The sequence below is a fragment of the Rutidosis leptorrhynchoides genome, chromosome 9 (genome assembly GCF_046630445.1).
Source record: "Rutidosis leptorrhynchoides isolate AG116_Rl617_1_P2 chromosome 9, CSIRO_AGI_Rlap_v1, whole genome shotgun sequence".
Lineage (NCBI taxonomy): Eukaryota > Viridiplantae > Streptophyta > Magnoliopsida > Asterales > Asteraceae > Rutidosis > Rutidosis leptorrhynchoides.
The window spans coordinates 193,679,755-193,699,505 of NC_092341.1; positions in this window are offsets into that span (position 1 = coordinate 193,679,755).

The following is a 19,751-nucleotide window of genomic DNA, read 5'->3' on the forward strand; positions in this document are numbered from 1 at the left end:
TATGAAATGATATGCATGCCGTCAACTTTCGATGAAATGGAAGTTTGTCTTTTAAAAACAAATTCAATGTTTGTAAAATGTATCATATAGAGGTCAAGTACCTCGCGATGTAATCAACTCTTATGAATTGTTTATAATCGATATGAACGAGGCATTTCAGTTGGTATCAGAGTGGTGGTCTTAGCGAACCAGGTCTTGCATTAGTGTGTCTAACTGATAGTTGTTTAGATGCATTAGTGAGTCTGGACTTCGACCGTGTCTGCATGTCAAAAGTTTTGCTTATCATTTCGTGTCGAAAATCATCTACTTATCATCCTTAGGAAATTACCTGCTTATCATTCCTAGTCTAGACACATTTTACTGCATTGATTGCATGAATAGTGTAGAGACAAAATTCATATCTTAGCATATCTGCTAATTCATATCTTAGCGTATCTGTTACTGTAAACTGTGCCTGACATATTCCGTAAATTCCTTCGTAATCTACGAAATCTTTTGTTCTCTCTCTCTCTCTCTCTATATATATATATATATATATATATATATATATATATATATATATATATATATATATATATATATATATATATATATATATATATATATATATATATATATATATATATATATATATATTCTATGTAAGTTAGAATACCATCCGATAGCCAGAAAATCATTTCATATCTAAAAATCCTTTACTCAATCGTACGAAATGGAACTCGTCACTAGTTCAAGTTCTTCGGAACCCGACAACTATTCCGACAAGGATGTTCACCTAAGCTCCGGAAGCAGCGTCACCAGAATGAATCAGCCAATCAGCCATCCCCAATTCAGATGGGTTCGTAGTCGACCTAATCAATGGAGACGAGTAGAAGGCGATCCTTTTCACCAACCGAATTCACCTCTTGGTGAAGAAGCTAAAACACTTACCGGCGAACCTATCCGAAACACCATATCCACCTTCATTCCCAGGATATCTCGCAATGATTATATGATATCCCAAATTCTGAACCTTATTTATCCACTCATTCCGACCGACAATCATTTCGGAGTAATAGGTCAACGAGCTTCGCGCCCGAGTTGTAGCCTTGGAAAATATGGTGCAAAACGTACCAGCTTCATCAACATCACCAGCACCAACAGTATCACCAACATCAATACCAGTACCACCAACAACCCAAATTTCAACATCACACGCCTCAACATCTCATTATGTACCTCGAGTATAATCATCGTTCTACGTATCGTTCTACATTAAGTATCTTCGTTCTTCATGGTAATTATGTAATCTTTAATATTTTAGAGATTATGTATTCTAGTTTTGATGGTAAATCAAATGAGTTTAATACTATATTAACTCATTAAATCAATGATTACGTCTGAAGAAAATATATATGTATATATGTTTTCATAAAGATTGTAATTAAAATTTTTGTTGTACAAACTGTTAATGGTGATAATATTTTAACGGGTAGGTAATACCCGAGGAATATTTAGATTTCGCATTAATAAGTTACACTGTACATTCTTCGAATCTGATTCAACAGTCATTTACTATCCTACTTACATCCACAGATATACATATCCGTTCACCACAGAATAACCATTTCCATTCAATTTCATATTTGAATTTTGACCTATCAGAATCCAACAAGTGGCATAATGAAGAAAACATTGGACAAAATAAAATTTGTTAGAAACAAACAAATTAACTACAAGAAACTTTGTTAAGAATCCCCGCTAACTGTTCCTAGCTAACTGTTCCTAGCTAACTGTTAATTCCGTATTACATTTTATTTATCGCAATTTAATTATCGCAATTTTAATTCTCGCAATTTTATTTATCGTCATTTAATTTTTGTTATTTATTTTACACACTTTATTTATTGTCATTTAAATACTGTTATTTACGCATATTAAATATCGGGACACGTATACAAGGTTTTGACATATCATATCGACACATCTATATATATTATTTAGAATCACCATAGACACTCTATATGCAGTAATGATAGATTTAGCTATACAGGGTTGAGGTTGATTCTACAATAATATATATACTTTGAGTTGTGATCGAGTCTGAGACATGTACACGGGTCACGATACGTATTAATTATTTCGAATATTATATATTAAACTATATATGAATTGTTGTACTACTAATTGTGGACTACGAACTGTGGACTAATGACATTGGACAATTAAAATGAATTAAAATATTAATTATAACATATGAAACTAAACATTTCTTCAAGTTTGCCACTTGATTTCATCTTAAACCTCATTTGTATTTTGACGGTTAGAATCTGCGTTCAAACCTTTCATAATTATTGAAAACACATCAATCGAGAGGATGAACCAACCACACTTCATCTACGAAAGAAAAGATTGATGCATATAGTTATGCACCTGAAAAACTCTTGGAACCTGAGTAAAAGTTTAAAACGTATCGGTGCTAACTCTTTGGGAGTTGTTATTACCAAAAACAACTTTGCAATTCCTTTTCAAATCAGCCAATTTTGTCACAGCTCCAGCAAGTCAATTTCAACTTTTCGTCCGAAACAACCTTATTATAACCTTGATATATATGCGTGCTCTTTTATTGTTACCGGGGAACCTTTTATATTCCACCATATTACCATCAGCGTTTAATCATCTAAAAACAAAATTCCGTTGAAACCACTTCGGATTGATAACCGATGATTCAGATATGGTAGCATTAAATGCAGAGGAAACAGTAAAATAGTAGATGGTCTAAACGGCCAAAAGTTTGATAATAAAGAATGGAAGGTTGAGAACGCTTAATAGAAAATTTAGAACCGAAAAGCGAATTATGCGAAACTATGAAGGAAGCTGTGGATAAATCACAAAAACTAAACTGTCTTCAAAGAATCCAAATGATTCAGTATCTGCTGAAGTCATTAACGAATACCTTGCTCCTGACTCTAAACCGTTACAGACAAATCTGCTTCATCATCCTCTGATCTTAGATATTACAAGATATCATCGTATTCTTCATTATTAATATCCTTAATATTTCTGAAGATATCTTCATAAATATTCTTATCCAAAATCATCTATTTTCTCGCGTTACCAGTGTTACATCATATAAGAAACTGTTAGTTTCTATATTCTGTAAACTTTCAAGTTTAAACAATGAATGCTTTTGAAGTAGTGTTGGGAACTGATGCATGAGTTAGTATAATATAATGACACTTGATCAACGTGATTATATTAAAGTAAGTCATGCTGAGTTTCTAATGGGACGTGATGATTCACAAATCATAACATCATCATGTGTCATGTTACATAACTCTTTCATTCTGCTTAACTTCTGAACATATCAAGAAAGTATGTTCTTGATAGTTCTATTCTCAGTGACTCAGGTAATTTGACAAATCAAATCATGCAATTACGTTCTTTCTTGTTTAGGATATTAAATTCATTCGAAACTCCATACTTACGAATTCTGGACCGTTACTTGCTTTACTACCAGTCGAGAAGATAATAAAAAGGCAAAGAGCTCCAAAATATAAGAGAAAATATAAAGCCCAATAACAACACAGAGGTTACAAACCGTGGATATTAATACGAATAGCAATATAAAGACACGGTATAATTAAGAATAGTATCACCCCAAAGTACTAGTAGAAGTAAACAGATTTTTCTGGTGAACGATTGAAAACAAGGATAACAGAAAGGATAATTAGGAAAATATCAAGGATTAGAACTTGATTAAGCATTTTCACAATCTTTTAGATGTATGAACTAAGAAAGAAAGTATAGGAATGGTGAAAATACTGGGATGGAAGAGCTTAATTTATAATGGAAATATCAGACAGAGAAATCGAGGCAGATCACCGTATTTAAATATAGAGATTTTAATTTCCTTATTCTCTGAAGAATTAAATCTTTTAGATTTCAAAGATTTTCTTTTAAATCCCTTGAATTCCGAAATTCAACTTGACTACGTCAAAAGCTAAGACAAATCTTTACTTCTTTACTTCACTCTTTTGTGATAACTTCACTCGTACTCTTCGAGAAATCGAATTATATTATCCATATTACTCAACAGTAACTAAACTCTGTTTATCAGCTCATTTTTGTCATGAAAACATTTTTATTGTTAACCATGACGACCTCACTCAAATTTCGGGACGGAATTTCTTTAACTGGTAGGTACTGTGATGACCCGAGAATTTCCGACCAAATATAAACTGAAACTTTAAATAATTTTGACGCGATAAGTAAAGTCTGTAATGATGAGTCTCAAAAATTTTGAAAACTGTTTTCATGGAATCAATTAACCTTTGACTACTCCCGACGATTCACGAACAATTGTGTATAACAAATATGTAAAACATATAAATATAACTATATATGTAACATTTTGAATTAATAAAATACCTTTAGGCAATCAGAATTAATTATGTAAACATGTAACTTATTATATCTTCATTATTATTAGATGTTATTGTACATAAAAATTTAATACTCCTTATTATATGTATTGTATAGTTATATTACGTAATTTATAATATGTAATATTAATATATTAAATATAATTGTAATAATAATATTGTTAATAGTTTTAAATATTAATACAGATACTTGTGTTATTAATATCCTTATATTACAAATATAACATATAGAAATAAAAAAAATGGATATATATAAATACTAATATAATTAGCAATTTTATCATAATTATCATCAATAATATTATCAATATCATTAAATTCTTATTATTTTACGGCTTATTATTATTATTACTTTAATTATTATAATTATTATTAATATTAATATTAATATTATTATTATTATTATTATTATTATTTATATTTAGATTATTATTAATATAATAATAATTAGTAATTATTAATAAAAATTAGATAAGATCTTACGTATGATTTAGGAAATTCAAATCTGTTACCTATAGTTTTCAAACTGTAGTAAATTGATTCTCAAATCCACAATTCGTACAACCACAATCAAATTCACCAGGATAATTCCAAAGTTAGTTGAGAGTCTTCTGCTTTTTTACATTTATTTATTTTTATTTTTTTCTGTCTGTCAAGCAATTAGACTATAAGTAAATCGAATTACTTTATATTATTGGTTACCTCACTTCGTTTACTTCTCACCATTATCAATTATAAATTTAACCAGCTCAAATTATAGAATTTAAACTGATAAAATGAAGAACACAGGTAAAACACTCTGTATGGGCATTTTTTTTGTAAAAACTCGAATTTGAAACAATTTTAAAAATCTAAGAATGCAGTTATGTTTGAAATCTGTGTTTCAAACTATCTGTAAAGTTCCAAGACCCAATTTTTTCTTAACGAAATCAAATTTTTGAGTCAAAGTTTAAGTATCAAAAGTCAACCGTCTGTTTTTCATCAAAATTTGGATTCGTCTTTGTATTTTAAGTTAAATTGATGTTCCATAAAGTTTCTGTGAACGGATTTAGACTTATTTCATTTAGGAATCATGTTCTAAAACATCCGAAATTTTGAGATTGAGGTTTGAGTTTAAAAGTGTTAATCGAGTCTTTGAAGCTACTGCTATCGTTTTGCTTTTATTTTTATTTTTTTCTGTTCTAATGATTCAACTATATCTACACGTTTCTGCTTTAAATTTTACATTCCAATTCAATTGGCTAAATTGCTCTTAAGTTGGATTTTGAGTCTGCTCGATTTGATTTTTGATATTAAGATGAAAAATAGAAGCAGATGATAATACGGGTTATAGATATAAAAGTGGGTATTAATTCAGAAAAACTGAAACAGCTCGATGGTTAATTGTTGGTGCGGGTGAGCGAGAGGTTTTGGGTTCGAGTCCCGTTTGGTGCATTTCTCTTTTTAGGGTATACCTTTTCTTCCCATTTCCATAATTATTATTGTCGTTGTCGTTGTCGTTGTCGTTGTCGTTGTCGTTGTCATCGTCGTTGTCGTTGTCGTTGTCGTTGTGGTTTGTCGTTGTCGTTGTCGTTGTCGTTGTCGTTGTCGTTGTCGTTGTCGTTGTCGTTGTCGTTGTCGTTGTCGTTGTTGTTAGGATTATTATATTGTCGTTGTCGTTGTCGTTGTTGTTGTCGTTGTCGTTGTCGTTGTTGTTGTCGTTGTCGTTGTCGTTGTTGTTGTTAGGATTATTATTATTATCATTAATATGAAAACAATAAAATTATTATTATTTTCTTTAATTAGTATTATTTTTATAATTATTAGTATTATTATTATCATTATTAACAATATCATTATTATTAATAGTATTATCATTATTAATAAAGTTATTATTATTAGTAACTCATTCATACCAAAACTATCATTTTAACAACTAAATATTTTGTCTACAAAATGTATTTATACTATAACGATATTGATATTTCATATAACTATATATTAACATTATATAAATAAATATTTACACATAACAAACTATTGATTTTTAAATATAATACGGAATATATATACATGATAATATAACCAAAAGTATAGATATTAATCATTTTAAAAATATATACAAAATAAATATATAAATAACATATAATCTAACATATAATATAAGTAAACGTTTTAAATGAAATTCAGTATAAATTCTATATAACTACAAATATATAAATAATATATATTAATAAAGGGATGAATGTGATTTCCATTATATTTTTTAATAGATATACAAATGATATAGGTTCGTGAATCCGAGGCCAACCCTACAATTGTTCAATGTCGTCATATGTATTTTTACTACAAAATACGATATAGTGAGTTCATTTGATTCCCTTTTACTCTTTACATTTTTAGGACTGAGAATACATGCACTGTTTTTACAACTGCTTCATTAAATGTTTTTGAAATACATTTTGAACTACGAATACATGAAATGCTTTTATAAATGTTTGACGAGATAGACACAAGCAAAACATTCCTCGAAAGAATTATGTGGACGTGATAATTTCAACCATTGAATTATGTGGACGTGATAATTGCCACAATTGATATGAATATTTTTCCCCTGATTATTATTGCTTGGTAACCTAAGAATTAGGGAACATTACTAATTTTTAGAATTAGTGCACGCCTAATTGACGTGAATCCTAAAGGTAGCTACAGGATTTAACACCCCCACCCAGAATGTTCACTAGACGGAAGGGCTAGTGGGCGTGGTATTTAGTACTTCGAAGTTTATATGATTATTATACAGACGAGATGTTCTGTTTTGGGGATATTATTATGCTCATTATATGTTATGGTCGGTTACCAAGCCAAGCTATGAAAGCAATGAAAAGTAAATGTTATGTATCGAGAGAATGATTTTATACACAGGTTATGTGTATGTTATTTTTGTGCACAAGATATGTGTACGGTTACTAAGATTTATGAAAGATGATTTCGTACAAGAGAAAGGTGTACTGTATTTAAAAGATATCGCATGTACATTACAGGTGGGTATAGGATTCGGGCCCATTTGTACCATGCAGGATTTAAATCTTGTGGTCTATCAAAATGATGAATTTTATTGTTTACGATAAACTTATGAACTCACCAACCTTTTGGTTGACACTTTAAAGCATGTTTATTCTCAGGTATGAAAGAAATCTTCCGCTGTGCATTAGCTCATTTTAATGATATTACTTGGAGTCATTCATGACATATTTCAAAAGTCATTGCATTCGAGTCATTGAGTTCATCAAGATTATTATTAAGTCAATTATAGTTGGATATATTATGAAATGGTATGCATGCCGTCAACTTTCGATGAAATGGAAGTTTGTCTTTTAAAAACGAATGCAATGTTTGTAAAATGTATCATATAGAGGTCAAGTACCTCGCGATGTAATCAACTATTATGAATCGTTTATAATCGATATGAACGGGGCATTTCATATATACACATACATATACGCGTATGTATATATCTAAATATATACACAAGCATATATCTATCTATATATATGTACATGCATACGTATGCAGGCATGCATGCATGCATGTATACCATTATCATTATTATTTACCTTAATCATAACGTAAACATCTAACTCTTATCACCTAGTTTAACTCATCATAATCATAACTCTTAATCATTATTATCTCATTAATCATTAACACATTAAGTCATAACCTTTAACTTATCAAACTAGTTTTATGGGCATCATAACTTAATAACTTTAATCTTTTATTTGTTTAACTAACTTATTAACATTAATCATAATCTTTCATTACATCCTTTAACCTTATTCATAACTTTTAACACCATTCATAATTTTTAGTCTTAATCATTATCAAACTATTACTTCATATTCAAGATCATACTCTATATCTTAATCATCTTCTCATAATCATACTTTTAACTTACTAACAACCATAATTATTATTCAAATCTTTTAACCCTAATCAATATAATAATCATGATCAATTCATACTCATAATTTTTTATCCATTTACTTATCTAGTTTATATATCTAGATCATAAAATTAGTTTCCTTTAATTACAAACTTATTAATAAACTTGTAATCCTTATTCGTAATCATCATACTTATAACAATAAACTACTTAAGTATGACTTTAAAGTAATTAAATTAAGAACAGGATTAATTAGGGTTTAGGCTACCTTAGAAGCTAAAGATCAAGGATGGATGATGGTTGTGGTGCGAAACAAAACAGAACCCAGTAGCAGTAGCAAGGACAACCCAACTGAGGTCTTTTTGGGTATGGATAGCTCGATAGAAACAACACACAGCAGCAGCAAAAATTCGATCAATCAAGGAGATTCTTGGATCTTGTTTTGGTTCGTAGAAACAACAACACAATAGTAGAAAAACTAGCAGCAAAAATGGTCGAATGGAGGGGCTGAAGTGGTGGTTTAGTCGACTGAAACAGGCTGTAGATGGAGGGTTTAAAGTCGACTAATAGCAGGTTGAATGGTGATGGTTCTAGTCGATTTGCAGGAGGGTTTTTATGGGTTTGTTGATCGACAAAAGTAGCTGCAGAATGGCCTTTTTAGTCGATACAGAAAATAGAGGGAAGGCAGGGGAAACTAGTCGACTATTTTGCAGTTTATTTGTGTTGAGTTTATGGAAGGACTTGAGGGATTTTATAGGGTTATAGGTTTCCTAATTACACTATGACTCAAGAGATTTCCTTGGTGATCAAGGATGATAATTAGTGTTAGACTAAGATTAGTAAATTAGGGATCAAGTTAATATTTCTCTTTTTTTTCCACAGCCGATATACATGTACATGTGCATTATATTTATTTTTTTTACGGCATTTATTATTTATTAAGTATTTTATATTTATTATTATTATTATTATTATTATTACTACTTAATATTAGGGTTACATTTTATTTAAATATTAGACCCTAACTTTTATTAGTTGTTGATTTGGTTCTAATTAGTTTATATATATATAAATATTGTCACAATTATATTAATACATATAGTTTATATTTTAGGGTTAGGGTTTAATATTTAATGGAATTAGGGTTTAGCATTAAATGCATAGGGTTAGGTTTAGGGTTTTAAATAATATTAGTATTAATTACTTTATTTATTTTATCCGGATAACAACCCTAATGCTAATACACAGAGTATGACATTAAAACCCTAAGGGTAATTTGGTAATTTCAGAAGGGAAAAGTGAGGGTTGTTATATTTTATCACATCAACTTTTTGGCGCCGCTGCCGAAGAGCAGTATTTATTTAGAATTTACTTGACTTTTAATTATTCGATCCTTTTGTGGAAATCTAGTTTCCACAAAAGTTGCTTATTTTATTATTATTATTATTATTATTATTATTATTATTTTGTTTCATGTTTGTTTGTTTTTGTGTTGTGTTTGCAACTAGATTACAAGTTACTGGGAAAAATGACTGGCCCAGATGATCAGCCAATGGTGACCCCACCTTCCTCTTATCAACTGATTCATATTTCATATCCTTATAAAAACTATTGGTATATGCCATCTTGATCGACTAAGGTTGATCCGAGAGATATTGGTGGAGGGTATCGTTTAACCATTGATGTGAATGATATTCATATGTATCTAATGCTGAAATACAATTTGACTAGGAATATTAATGATATTCCTATCCATCTATTAGAAAGAATTACCCCCGAAGACCTACCAAAGAGTGAATGTGAGCCCGCCACTAATCCACCACCTTCCACCTCAATAGATTCAACATGTACACTCATCAATCCAATTGTCAATGAAGAAGAATCCCAGGATGCAATTTTGTATTCATGGGATAGTGATGATGATGAGGTTCTAACTCCGGAGTTCGAAGTGGTGGAGTCATCCAAGATCATCGAGGATGAGGAACTTGATATAAAAGAACCACTTAAGGAATCTCCTCCTCATTTGGAATTTTTATGTTCTCACGAGTTTAGTAGAAGAGAAACGGTGTATGAAGATCCATTTGGACAAGATACACCTAAAAGAGTAAACTTTTTATTGCAAGCCACACTTAGAGAAGAGTTGTGCGTTGACTCTCGGGTTGAGTCATCCTTTTTCGGTCAACTGAAAAAGGAATTATATGATATATTATATACCACCCGAGGTGTAAATGAATGGCTCACTCTTCTGATTCGTGGAACTTTCTCCACTGATTTTACATGTCGTCCGATAAATATAGAAAAATTTGACCCCGTTAGGCAATAAATTATGGGGTCGAGTCGAGAAAACGACTCATTAAAAATCATGTTTGATTTGTGTTTTTCTTCACGTGTTTGGAAAAAAATCTATAAGTTAAAAAAAATAATAAAAAAATAAAAAAATTTGTGTGCTTAAAATTTTATTATATTTTAGAAAAAAGGTGTGATTATATATATATATATATATATATATATATATATATATATATATATATATATATATATATATATATATATATATTAAATTTTGATCTTTTTAAATAAATGAATTTAAAAATTTAATTATATTAAAAGTAAAAAAAAAACATTATTTTAAGTGATTTTGATTTTTATGGTTTGTTAAAATTAATTTTTCACGTGTTTTTTTTTTGTTTTATTATATTTTTGTTTATTAAGATATATACAAAACTTTCAAGTGTGGGGTAAAATTTTTGTACTATTGAAGTACAACCCCATCTTGTGTGTGATTAACATATTTGTTGAAAGGTACTTATGATGATGATGCATTCGTCATAACGAAACACCAAATTTATATTATAATAAAAGGATTGGATACATTCATACGATAAGCATTTTACGATCTCCAATTGTTAACAAAGGAAGTTCTAAACACCTTACATTTTTTTTTTGCCCTCTCAAATTTATATTTTTTATCTGATTTTTTGTAATGAGAGCATTACAAAATCTTAAGTGGGGGTTGAGGATATAAATTCTCAAAAACTTAGAACTTGGTCATTATTACCAAAAATTTTGAAAATTTTAAACAAATATACATAAGTTATTTGATTAAAACATCTAAAAAGAAAACCAAGTATAACGGAATTTATAAACCCATACGTTTAGAAGCATATCAAGTGTTTCTATGAAGTTTATTGCAGATGCCATTGCTTTGGAATGTATAAACCTGTTTATCCTATTGATGTGAGTAATAAAGGATGAATCAAGTCCATCCTTAAAGGAAGTAAAGTCTTCCGAATGTCGTTATACTTGGTACAACATACTTCCTAAATTATATCATTTCATACTAATATCATATCACGATATAAAAGTATCGTGGGAAGAGAAAGTCTTGAACTTTCAACCCGAAAATAAACTTGGTAGGGTAAATCCGAGTCGCTATCCAGTGCAAGACCGATTACGGTGTATAAGCTGGAGCAGGATTTGTCCCACGCGATAGCTCAAGTCTTCGCAGTTTTAACCCTTGAAATGAAATGTACAAATTGTCATAAAAGACCGATAGAAATATCGCGTCAGGGGGCGCGCGGTTAAGAGTTCCATGATACTACAATCATGGGGGCGGATAACTTTCTAATCACCGACTGAGGCTTTGGTTTTCAGTTACCCACAACCGTACTTTGAGGTTAAAACCGGAAAACGTGTCTAGTATAAAAACTAGCATGACATTTAAAAAGAAAATCATAAAACGTTTTCACAAGGTCCAATTTTCCCTAAGGATCCAAATTTTAATATGACTATAAAGAGTACATATGCAGCAACGTCATTATGTCATTATGCTACTATCGAGAATTCGAGATATATAAACAGACCGGAAAGTAAGACTTGATATTTAAAGAACTAAACAATGGAAATAGTGAGGCCATTTCCAAAGTTGTGTCGACTATGTAGTAATTTAGGTAATGCCCGTTCTATTTGATGAATGGAGAATTTAAGAACCAAGATTCATTAATCATTGATGTTACTCTAGAAGTATTTCTTGAATCGTTTCGAGATTCAGTCGAGTCTAATTCTATTCTAATATCTAATTCTATTTATGTATAAAAAAAAGTCATATTTAGGTGATAATGTCGTAGTTTATAAACTACTAGTATTTAATATAATTTTATATGATTATATTAAATCATAATCTCACAATTGTTTCCGGTAATGATATCATATTTGTTTCTCTCTTTTTAAACCACTGATTTGGATATAAATCATTGATATGAATTTAACCATTGATTAAAATTCTAACTAAAACATTATATGTGCCATAAACAATGAGTATTTGTCTCCCTACAAATTACTTATCCGTCTCTCCTCCTCCTAAGTAGTTATTCCTAAATATTAATTATTGTTAATAAATTAATTATTAATTATTGATATTAATTTACAGGTTACATATAGATTCTGTTTTAATTATTAGTTATTATTATTATTACTAGTAATTATAACATAAATGTAAGCTTTTTTATTTAGGAAAGAATAGAGATACTTTGGGTCTGTTTTATTTTTTATATAAAGAGAGAAGAGAAAATTGAATTTGTTATAACTTAATTGTTGAACTTCAAATCAACTAATGAAATTTTAACTCAATAATTAATTTGAAAAGAGAAAAAATAATGAAATCATAATGCGATCAATGATTGAAAATTATAATTTTAAACTCATTTAAAGATTCATATTCAATCTTTTAAAATAAGATGACACAACATTACTCGTAATCATGACATAATCATGACATGGTTCTTTTATAAAGACTCGAATCCATATATATATATATATATATATATATATATATATATATATATATATATATATATATATATATATATATATATATATATATATATATATATATATATATAGGGAGATCAAGGGATAAGTGGTATTTTTGGGATAAGGGGATAAGTAAAATGAGATTTTTATATCTTTTACATTAGAGCTCCAATTTTAAAAAAAAATTCTGTAATCTACTGACATTGTGTAGATTCATAATTTTTTTTTTTTTTTTCAACAGGAGCTTAAAATGCACCTGATTCATGTTAACGTTTTTTGAGGTTTTTTGAGTTTTTTTTTTTAGGATTTAGCCCGATTTAGAGTTTAGAGTTTAGGGGTTAGGGGTTAGGGTTTAGGGGTTAGGGTTGAGGGATATTCGATTCGATAATCCAACCATAGAATGTAGTTTCGATTACTTGTGTCTATTTTGAAAAACATTTATAAAGGCAGCGCATGTATTCTCAGTCCCAAAAATATATATTGTAAAAGCATTTAAAAAGGGAGCAAATGAAACTCACTATACGATATTTTGTATTAAAAATATGTATACGACGGCACTGAACAAGTGCAGGGTTGGCCTCGGATTCCCAAACCTATATCAATTATATATATAAAAATGATAATACTAATAATAATAATAATAATGATAATCTTAATAATAATGATAATACTAATAATAACAAAAATAATAATTTTAATAAAAATGATAGTTTTGATAATTTTAATTATAATGATACAAATAATATTCATAATGATAATAATAATATTAATAAATCTAATAATGATAATAATAGTAATAATAATAATAATGATAATTTTAAATAAAAATAACATGATAATTCATTTAATCATGACTTAATTATAATTATATTCCTAGCTTTATCTATATGTTATCTTAATCATAATTATCTCATAATGCTTGAATCCTGATGTGTGTAGAGGTGTATACGAAATAGTTATATTTTTATTGCGAAATACTATTAAATACGATATAATTTTACACAAGTTATTTATTTATTTATAGAGTGGATATACCTAAACCTTACTACAACACTTATAGGCAGTGTACCTAATCGTACAATAGTGTAGTTTTTAGTAAGTCCGGTTCGTTCCACAGGGATCTAGCTGAGTTTAACGCTATATTTTTAAAAACTATATTTGTATATATATAAATATATATATAAGTAGTATTATTATTATAAAAGGGAGTTTTTACCGTTTAATGACCGGTTTGTCGATTTTAAAACTTTAGTCGCAGTTAAAACCTAATGTAAAATATTAAAAATAAAACTTAATTTAGAGCGTAAAGTAAATGACAATAATTAAAGTACGATAATTAAAAGTGCGATAAATAAAATGACAATAAATAAAATTGCGATAATTAAAAAGTACGATAATTAAAAGTGCAATTAAATAAAATGACAGTAAATAAAAGTGCGATGAAATATGAAATAAAGGAATTATGCTTATTTAAACTTCCATAATCATGATGTTTGACGTGTTGATTTTAGTTTATTACCATGGGTTAATTGTCCTTTGTCCTGGATTATTCAATATGTCCATCTGGTTTTTGTCCATAACAGTCCATCAGTCATAAATATAAAGTGCGAGTGTCCTCGTCAAATTATTCTTATATCCGAAGTCAAATATTCCAACTAATTGGAGACTTAAACTATAATTACACCAATTTTTCTTGTATGTAATTCACCCCTGTTTTAATAATTCCATTGACTATTAATCCATTCCCGTGTCCGGTTAAATGAACGATTATTAGTACTTATAAATATCCCGCCCATTGTGTCCGGTCGAGTGTATATGGTTATTTATAGGTATGTCCAATTATAAATCTTTATATTAAATTAACGAACTATCATTCAATTAAACAAATATAAAGCCCATTAATAGCCCATAGTCTAATTTCCACAAGTGTCGTTCTTTTGTCCAAACCCCAATTATGGTACAAAGCCCAATTACCCCGTCTTTAATATTTTAGCCCAACATCACGATTACTTCGGCTTAAATAAGCATAATAATAACTTAGTTACAAGACATTAATTTAAAAAGGAGAACATAACTTACATTGATTATTTATCGCGTAGTGTTACACGGACAGAATTTTGACTTACACACTTACAACATTCGCTAACGGACAGAATTTTGACTTACATATATATATATATCAGAGAGATAGAGAAGATTAGAAAAAGTGTCTGAAATTCGGCCAAAACACGCGAAATTTATAGGATGTCTCGTGCTACAGTGCACCATGCGACCGCATGGTTTTTGCACTTCCTGGCCATGCAATTGCATGGCCTTCTTTTACAGCTCACATGCTTTTGTTTTTTATTTACCGACGGTTTTAATTAATAAATATAATATATATATATATAATTTTAAGAATTATTAATATATTATATTATATTTATGTGCATAGTTGACTTGTAATTTTTAGTCTGTTGCTTCGAGCGTTGAGAGTTGACTCTGGTCCCTGTTCCAGATTTTCGAACATCCTTTCGTACTATTTAATATCTTGTACTTTGCGTTTTGCGGCTCGTACTCTTGTAATTTTTAGACGTTTCTCATCAATAAATTGAACCACTTTGATTGTACTTTGTACTTTTGAGCTTTTTGGTCGTTTGCGTCTTCAATTCGTCGAATCTGTCTTTTGTCTTCACCTTTTATTATTTAAACGAATATCACTTGTAAATAGAACAATTGCAACTAAAAGCTTGTCTTTCTTGAGGGATAATGCTATGAAATATATGTTCGTTTTTAGCATTATCAAATATTCCCACACTTGAACGTTGCTTGTCCTCAAGCAATATAGTCTTGAAATAAAAATACTAGAATCACTTCTTTATTCTTCACACTTTGTACATCAGTGATTTCTATACAGCGGTATGAACAATGGTAGTAACGATGTGGTTTACAGTCCCACATGACTATGAAAATTTATATCCTTTAGGAAATTGGATCTTTATGAAAACATTTGATCTTCTGAAAATTCAATCTAGCTTTTACCCTAGATAAGTTTTTCGGAATAACCCTTCACCGGTGTTTGCAAAATATTTTTGTGGATTTTGTGGGTTTCAGATTTGAAAATTTTAGCTCAAAACTTATGGTTTTGTGTCACCCACTTGCTAACCTTGTATTAGGAAAGCAACACGTCCAGTATACTTGCTCCGTATATTACCTTTCGGTAAACTACCATCTGGTTGTAAAGGAAAGCGTTGAACAAGCAACTGTTAAGGCAATGTCCCGTGACATGCTTTTGATTATGGTCTATAACGTGTCGGATGCAATTACTATCCTTTGTAGGAGCAATAGTAAAGATCACCCTATAATTTTTTGGTCTGGCACAAGGTCCTGTCTTTGACCATGCTATGCAACCACCGTTCTTACGGTTGACACCCGATTTGGTTCAGGTGACCTAATGAATTCCAGGTGAATTCCTAGGATTTTACGTTCAATGGTAATGAACGCATTGAAAATAGGTTTTCAGAAAACAAATCGGTTTGTAATTTGATCAAAATATTTTCTCGTTCAAGCTCGAGTTTAGATATCATCGAATTCCATGAGTTTGTAATTCTCACTCTTTAAGGTCAATCTCAAGAATTGAGTAATATCAGTCTTAAAAGCTGATTTTTGATCTTTAAGGAGATTATCCATTCTGGGGATCTGATTCATTAGTCTTATAAGCTAATTTGCATGGTGCCCCCCATTATACGAGACAGATCCTCTCATGGTTAGGATAAGTCTGACCACTTGGCGACCCTGTTTGATGCTGAGGTCCGTGGATTTCCAGCTGATTTTCGAGAAAACTTTTCAAGATTTTTCGTAGACTCTACAACTGGTCTGGATGACAACTTCCTGACCTAAATCAATAAGCGCGTGTATTTTTCGCTCGGAAGACTTTACTTTACAATAAACTGGGTAAAACTGATAAATATTTTCCAAAACAAAAGTATCTTCAATTATTTGTACAAAAATATGTGACATATGTTTTAAATAACTTGGTAAATTTTTCCCACATTTGGCTTTTATTTTCCTTTCTTTGCCTTTTTATTGTCCTCTATTCCATTTTAAATGAATTCTAATATTTTGGGTTGTTTCTCAATTTATGTCCTTTCCGAGGTAACAATAATTTCGGTGTTAACACCTAGTTTTATCGTTCATAAATATGTATAAACATGATTTTGAATTCATTTATTTGAAAATTTTGAAAATTTTTACTAGAATTGGGTAGTCAGTATATAAGACTAAGGCTGTTCTTTATTATCAGAGAGCACTAGATTCTAATACAACTACTGCGTTACTAGTATTTTTAATGGTAACTAATGGTGTATCCTATCGTATACACGCATAAAAGGCATAATGGTTGCATAAAAGTAGCGTCAGGAAGGCTGAAAACAACAGTTTCGTGGAGTTATCCGTCCAGCGTTCTCCGCTGTACAGGCTGCTCCGTCATGCGTAAGCCCTGAAGGCCGCCTAGCGCGTAAGCCCTGGCCGAAGAACGCCACTTTCAGCGTAAATTTCGGATCACAAGTAACAGAACGTATCATCATCTGACACGTGTCCCCTAGCAATCTGGTGGATCTAACACTATAAATAGACCCCTTGGGTCGTCATTTTACAGAGTTCAGACATTCTGACAATTTTGAGAGCTGAGACTTCATTTCTCTTTCTCTCTCTACTTTCTCTCACTAGAAGTCATCCGGCTAGCACTTTTACGCTCTACGGACAACAGATTGATTAAGCCACCCCACAAGTTTCTACACTTGTGAACCGGGTCTGCAGGGATAATTTTCCAAGGGTAAAAATCAATCGGCAACATTCCGCCCTCCTAAAGCTAGATAACTTCTAGTATTTTGTTAACGCACTAAGCCTTACCTCATAAGGAAATATGTGTTAACAATGGCGCCATCCACTAATGCAAAGAACACACGAAACGGAAAAGGAACAAAAACAACTGAAGCTCCATTTGTACTTGAAGCAGTCAACAATCCATCAATTGACGACATGATAACTGTTGAAGATGTACCTGTTCCGCCACTAGATGGTACGATTGAAGAAACAGTTGCTGAAACTACAGAAAGGCTTAAGCATTTGGCAACTAATTCGGAGAAAAGGCCAGTAATCGAAGAAACGACAACCAAAAGTGCAGAAAGACTTCCAAATTTTGTTACTAATCCAGAGCGACGACCATTGATGCAACCACGACGATGTCCATCATTTATACCTTTTCGGCGGATGGCGGATGGCAAAGACAAGCAAATCATGAAAAGGCAATCTATATCAAAATACAGGTTATCCAGGCTACTTGACAAGTTGGGTAGTCTTATTGATGATTCTGAGGATGAGAATGACCCGAGTTATGATAATAATGACTCTGATGATGAAACTGACAAAGATGAGTTCATGTCAGAGAAGTAGGCAGTGTTGCTTTTGAATGACATTCTTAAGCAGAAAGCTCCGGAAAAATATAAGCAACGCTTAATGCAGCCCGCCATCCGTGCTGTGGCTGTAGATAATTTCTTCGCCCTTATTACTAGAGAGCAAGCTACAAAGCCACCAGCTATGGCAGAATCCAACTCAGTGTTTCATTGATCGAATTGCTAACTATTCGTTGCCTAGGAATCTTGGCATACCGACAATTGGAGTTTATGATGGCACAACAGATCCTGAGGATTTCCTCACCATGTTTGAAGGTGCTATGAGGTTGCAGCATTGGGATGACGAGGTAGCTTGTCATATGTTTCCTATGGTGCTGCAGAAAATGGCAAGGGAATGGTTTGCTAGCTTTCCGCCAAGAAGCATCACTAGTTACTTGGACCTTCGTGCAAAGTTTGTTATGCAGTATCAAAACCTTCGAAGCTGTACTTTGACACATCTTGAAGCACATGAGATCACAATGCATCACAATGAATTCTTGAGTAATTTCATGAAGCGATACACACTTGAAGCACAGAAGATACCTGATTGTCCAGAATCTCAGCTGTATCTGGTTTTATTTTTTGTCTGGATCAGCGACAGTTTAGTGCACTTGTTCATGAGTTAAGGTATGACTTGCCAAAGACTCTACATCAGGCGTTGGAAGTTGCACAGAAGTATGTTCGAGCCAGTGAGCGGGGGATGAATAAGTTTGATGGCAACAGCAGTAGCAAACTGCACAACGGAGGGAGGTACTTTGACAAGAATCAGAGGAGGAATAACAATTCCAATGGTGGATGGAGAGGCAACAACCATCCCAATGATTTTCATCATAATAGAAGGCCAATAGAGAGGCATCCATTGATAATGGCCCTTACTAAAACCCCAAAAGAGATTCTTTTCACTGAACCAATCCGGAACACTTTCAATCCGCCGGCACCTATGGAAGAAAGAGAGGGTCCAAAAAGTGAAATATGGTGTGACTTTCATGAGGCATGGGGTCATGATACAGATAATTGCAAATCCCTGATGAGAGAGATCATCGCAAAGATCAAAGCAGGAGAGTTAAACCACTTGTTACCAGGTAAACAATACAGGAGGAATGATCCTCGTAGGAAATTTGGATGGCAAAGGAATGATGGTGGAAGAGGTCGTCGAGG